Genomic DNA, 6154 nt, shown 5'->3' with positions numbered 1-6154 from the left:
GCCTCTTTCATGGAAAGCATTAATAATCAGGAATGAATGCTTCTTTTCTTACCCTTTTTTTCAACCTAGGGCAGCAATTGAAGCCTCCAGCACAGTCCCAACTGTGTGTGCATCTCCTCCTGTGACCGTACTGCCCCATATCAATGCATGGCTCAAAAAAGGTTACTTTGAAAATCTGCTTTGTATGGGATATGAGAGTGTACTTAGCAATGCTTGCAGAGAGAAACTGTCTCACTTAGGACGGAAAGGCAGACGAGGAAATAAGGCTGACCTGCTTCCCCAGTGTCGTTTGTTATCCTGGTGGGAGGACATGAGGCATCACCTGTACAATTTCCTGTCTCTGCTCAGTTGGGCAGTGGGTCAGGTGTTCTAAGCAGCATCACAGCCAGCCCAGACAGTCATTCCAGCAAATGCCAAGGTGACGTTTCTGCTYGAATCTGAAAGAGAATTATAAAGGATCTCAGGGATTTTAAAGGCTTTGAAAGCTTTCCATCACTCTGCTTTGAGAAGAAGGGTTTTACTGTGCTTATTCATGATTTTGCTGCTCAAAGCAAACAGATGCTTGTTTAGAATTAGGTCAGAATTCCCAGACTCGTAGGAAATACTCTCTGCTTTATTTTGCACTGTTCAGTACCGAAAGCAAACTGTCCCTGTGAAAAGCCTGAGCTGTTCCCCCACCCAGGGCACTTTTTGCTCATGCTGTGAGCTCTTGGAGCATAAGCAGTCAGAGACCATCTGTGAAAGAGCTGGAGAAACTTATGTAAATATTGCTGCTTTGGGGCTGCTATTCAGAAGGTGCTGGGCTAAATGATTTATTAGTGTGCTCAGCACTGACGCTGAGAGGGTTCTTCTCAGGTTGGCTTTTATCACTGACACCTCCTTATGGGGTCTCACTTACTGGAAAATTCCTAGTAACTGGATAGTGGGAGGGACCTGCAGCCCCAGGTCATGTAGCTTATGATCTTGTGCTGGAAGCTGTGCAATCCCTCGCAGCATGAGAGAATGAAACCCACAGGCACGGCCATCCTGGGGGCGTGGCCTTTCACTAGTTAAATTTGAGGGGAGAAGCTGCAACACATGTACTAGTGACAGCTAAAACTTTCTCCTATCTTAGTTTATTTGTCTTAATTTTTGCATAGTGGCTGTGCAGCAGTCAGAAATAACTTTTCCCTGTACAGATCTTTGAGCAGCCACCAGCAGAGACTGGGTGGAACGCATGTGTCTGTAAGCCTTCCTTCTATACAACAAAATCCTTCATTTAGAAACCCCAGTAGTTGAAAACTCAATAAATATCAGACTTTAGGTCACTTATCCATCCCCACTGCATTCAGCAGAGCAGAGTCCTGGACATGTGKGATTGGAGGCTGCTGGATTCAGAAGCCCAGCAGGTAAAAATAGTCTGTAGCCAGACTGAGCATGAATTCCAAATGGGCACACACACAAATCCTTTGTACCTGTGGACATACAACACAACTCAATGTTGTGGTTTAAGCCCAGCTGGCRGCTCAGCTGCTCACTCAATCCTACGCAGTGGGATGGGGAACAGAATCAGAAGAATCAGAAAAGTGTGTGTTGAGATAGAAAGATTTTTGCAGGGAAAGCAAAAGCCACTCACACGACCAAAGCACCACAAGGAATTCATTCACCACATCCCTTTGGCAGGCAGGTGTTCAGTCACCTCCAGGAAAGCCAAACTCCATCACACCTGATGGTGACTTGGGAAGACAAACTCCATAATTCTGAGCATCCCCTCCTTCCTCCTTCTTCCACCAGCTCTGTATGCTGAGCATGATGCCATATGGTATGGAATGCACTTCGGTCATTTGGGGTCAGCTGACCCTTCCCAGCTCCATGTGCACTCCAGCCTCCTCCTGGCAGGGTGCAGCAAGGAGCACAGAAGGCCTTGACTCTCAGAAAGTGCAGCTCAGCAATAACAAAAACATCCCCGCGTTTTCAACACAAATCCAAGACAAAGCCCCGCACCAGGTACATTGAAAAAGCCAACAAACTCCTCCAGCTGTCTCGTAGGTAGGGACAGAGAAACACCTGGCTCAGACTGTTTCTGCTTTGGTGTCTGGCTCCCGAGCCACCTATTCCATTTACCTGCCAGCAGCAACAGGGATCCTTTACCCAGGGATGTAGCTGGACATAGGTTAATGAGCAGATGTGACAGATGTGACAGATGGCAGCAATGAGATGCAGGGCATGGCCAGACAAGGGTACTGACCAGCCATGGTAGGTGTGCACTGGCCTCTTTTATCCCTTAACTCTCCCCTACTTATTATTCTCCAAACCACTACGTTCCCACTACTCCCTTTTGTCACTTTTGATTCCTCCCCATAACATGGTCTAAGTTTGTCCAATCCCAAGACATTGTTCCCCTGCACCCCTTAATGTGCCAACCCCCTCAGGACAGCCTCTCCTGTTGTCTCACCCTGATGGATGTCACCCTTGGCTAAAGGTTCTCTGGGAAAGTCCTGCAAAGGGCAGGGAGGGATCATGTCCCCAGTGAGGTTATTAGGGTCTCCCTACCTTTTGTCATGTARCAACACATGGCCTGACATAAGAAAACCTTTTTGCCCTCTCAGGTTACTTTGAAAACTTTGCTTAAGTAAAAGCATAAATTTATAGGATCTTTGGATTTTAAGGGCTGCAGCTTTAATGATACAACAACTGTGGGCTTGGTGTGAGATCAGGACCCTCAAAAGGAGTGCWGAATGAAAATGGGAAAGGGGAATGGTCTGAAAACACAACCAAAATACCTAACTGCACACACATAAATACTGAAAGAGGAAGATCTCAAAAGTTCTGTCAGTTGGCCAGGAAAGTCCTGGAATTTCACATGTTGAAAATTCATCAAACGTCCTTGATATAAAGTTACATGYAGGCCAATTCTAAGCAATAAATGAGTCTGTATCATCCCAAAGCCTTAAAAAATTGAATAGGCTACTGAGTGGGAGCTTGGAAATCCTCCTGAAAAATTCTTCCCTTTGGCTTCAGCCATGGCCAAGGAATAGCAAGTCTTTCATGTTTAGATTTTTTTTATCTTTCAAAAAAAAGAGAGATATGCAGAGCAGCAGATATTCTGCTTGAGGACTGCAGAGACAGCAGACACACATAATCACATTATTTTATTTTTCTACAATCTGTCCTTGATATTTTTCCACTTGCATGATTTATTATTGGCTAGCATAAATCTGTAAAAAAGATTCAGTTCCCTTTGTCTGAGTGGTAAAAAAAACACAGAAAAAGAGCCAATAGAATTTAAAACACAGTAAGACAATTTGAAGTATTTGATTCAATGGCCACCAGTTGTATGATGGCACAGGAAAAACCACTGGAGTAGGTTCATACAGATGGGTGAGTTTTGAAAGTGGCTGTAGGATGGGTCAGAATCTGATAAAATGGTCCTGGAGCATCCTAATGTTAATCTGCTTCTTTGACATCAGGGAATATTTTCACACAAAATTGCCTCCACATGGGTTGCCCTCTGCTAGTATCCCAACCTATATCCGAGCTTTCTACAATGGGATGTGATTATAGCACCTTACTTTCTAATTGCTSAACTCCATCATGTTTTAGAGCACTTTGAGTCCCTTGCCCTTTGAAATAAAATCCTTTTTTCAAAACATTTCAAGTTAGTCTGAACTGAAAGCCTGWCTCCAGAACTGTGAGAAAGATGGAAATTGCTGGGGAAAATGTTTTACCACCAGGAATGCAGATAATGGCCCTTGGCAGGCAAGCATTGGTTTTGTTCCTGGAAAGGGATGYACATCAAGAACTTGGAAGAGTTGAGCAAACTAAAGCAGGGTGCTGCCTCTAGGTAGCAAATTAGAGTGGCAGAAAGAAGAAATGTTTGTGAGTCTCATAACTGAATATTGAAGGCAGTTCCCTCTAGAATGACTCAGTGTGTGTTTCAGCTCGTGGGTGTCTTTGCTGTGTGTAAAAGAGTTGCCATGGGTTTTGGGGTCATGGATGRGAGCCCCTAGAATAGGTCATGTCAAGGCTACAGACCCATTTGGAATAATAATTTGAAGTCTCACTGGGTAACAAATGTTTTAAATCTTACTGTTCCTATTCTCATGTCCATCTCTGTTCAGTCCTAGGATAAGCAGATTCTGCAGAAGTTTTCTTCTGAGAAAGCCCATGAGATCTATTTTTATATGTACTGAATAGGGAATTGTTGACATCATATTTTAGTAGCAATTGTTTCAGTGCCAGTTCACATTCGCTCTAACATAAATGCCTTTTTATAAATGAACCCTGTTCTATGAGGAGATCATACATGCAGTGACTTCAAAGAGCTGGCACAGCCTGGAGAGCACTGGTCTCCACAGCACATACCTGTCTTCTTTTAAAAGAAGTTTTGATCACATTTAATGACTTATTAAATAAATCATATATTTCCATATCTACTTCCACAATGCTATATCAGAACAACATGGTCATTTAGTGTCCTGACAAAAYTTTCAGAAAAGCCTGTTTTGCTTATCCTTAGGGTGGAGAAGAGCTTTAACAAGGTCTCAATGAGTGCAGGTGTGKAGGGGCTTTACCAGTAAGCACCACAAATCCCAGACCTCCCTGGCTCAATGCTGTCCATTAACCACAGCAGAAGGTGGAGCAGAGAAGACATAAATGCAATTCCTTTCTCAGGAACCCATACAACTTTTAAAGAGCTGCTAAGAAAAAATTCTCTGTCAATCCTCAGACACTAAAGAATAAAAAAAGCTTTCTGACCTGCCCCCTAAACAGTTACTAACTCTTTCAACACGGATTTGAGGAGAATCATATTTCCAATGATTTCATGTGCTTCTCTATTACCAACCAAAAAAAAAAAAAGTAGAGGGAACTAAGGCTAAAAAAAATATTATTTGCTACTTTTTACATTTCTTTTTTTCCTTGCTTAAGTGTCAAATTATTAGGATTAAACTTCAAAAGTCCTGTTGATTTCTCTGAATGGTTTGTCAAGCATTTAATGACCTATTAGCAATTAATAGAGTATGCTTGGCAGGCTAGCAAACTGGAAAATATTCATTTGATATCCAGCAAGCAAAACACTTTAGAAACACATATAGAGAGCACAGGGATTTCAGAAAGGGTTGTCATGATGAGTTTGAGTTTCTTGCCTGCTTCTRTTAGTTTGACAGTAATGATACAAGCTCAATTGCTAAGACAGAGTGAAATACCTCAAGAAGTCTAATATTTCAAATCCAATTATTTTAGATTTAATTTAATGGAAAATTTTGCCATTTTGTTCCAAAGTGGAATACTACTACAATTTGAGATGCAGGATATTTCCTTGGAATAGAAATAAGAAATTATATTTTCTGATTTGCARCTATTAGTGTCCTGGTTCTAATTATATTCATCCTTACATCTGAGCGAGAGAGTACCTGTATTTTTGCAAACTAGCTTAAGAAAATYTGAATTAAAATAATTGCCTCTTCTAGGACATCTGTTCAACATTGAAAGAGTAYCAACTCATTATCTAATACACATTATCCAAGATAATGTTAGCTTTTTTTAATTTTATGCTTCTTTTCAATTGCAGCTTAAATTCCCAAGCTTTCTGAAATGGTGAGTCATTAGGAATGCAATTTCAAAGGCTGTATTTAATCTCTTTATCTTTTCCCACAACTGATTTACCCAAGGGCACAAGTAAAGCACACAAAAGTTATTCCTAAAGGCCCTTAAATTGTTATTTCTTTCTTATGTAGCCTTATTTTATTCTCACTTTATTTAAAACTGCTCTAAAAAGACTCATAGAGTTGGTAATTTTGACTGTGAGGGAATTGAGCRGCTTTTATCACCATATGGATTTGAGCTGATGACTTGAACTGAATTTTGTCTCTTCTTGTTTCATGTGTGTCTGATCCACAGCACTGGCTCCTCTCAATTCCTACTGGCTTCAGAATACAGGCATATAAAGGTTTTGTCCTTTTTATCTATCACTATAGTTTTTTTCTTAAAGCATTCTCCACATGAAATTATTGTTTTAAGTAGGAGGCATGCCGAGTAAGGTATTAAGTAACTGAAAATAAATTAATTCAAAACAGTTATTAAAGTTAGTGAGTATAAAAAAATAAAAAAAGCCAAACAAAAAATCTAACTGATCTCTACTTTGAAGTTTAAAGTCCTGGGTAGACCATTCAGA

The sequence above is a fragment of the Malurus melanocephalus genome, unplaced genomic scaffold (genome assembly GCF_030028575.1).
Source record: "Malurus melanocephalus ecotype Western Australia unplaced genomic scaffold, MMel_1.1 scaffold_44, whole genome shotgun sequence".
Lineage (NCBI taxonomy): Eukaryota > Metazoa > Chordata > Aves > Passeriformes > Maluridae > Malurus > Malurus melanocephalus.
Note: the sequence above shows the minus strand (reverse complement) of the source record.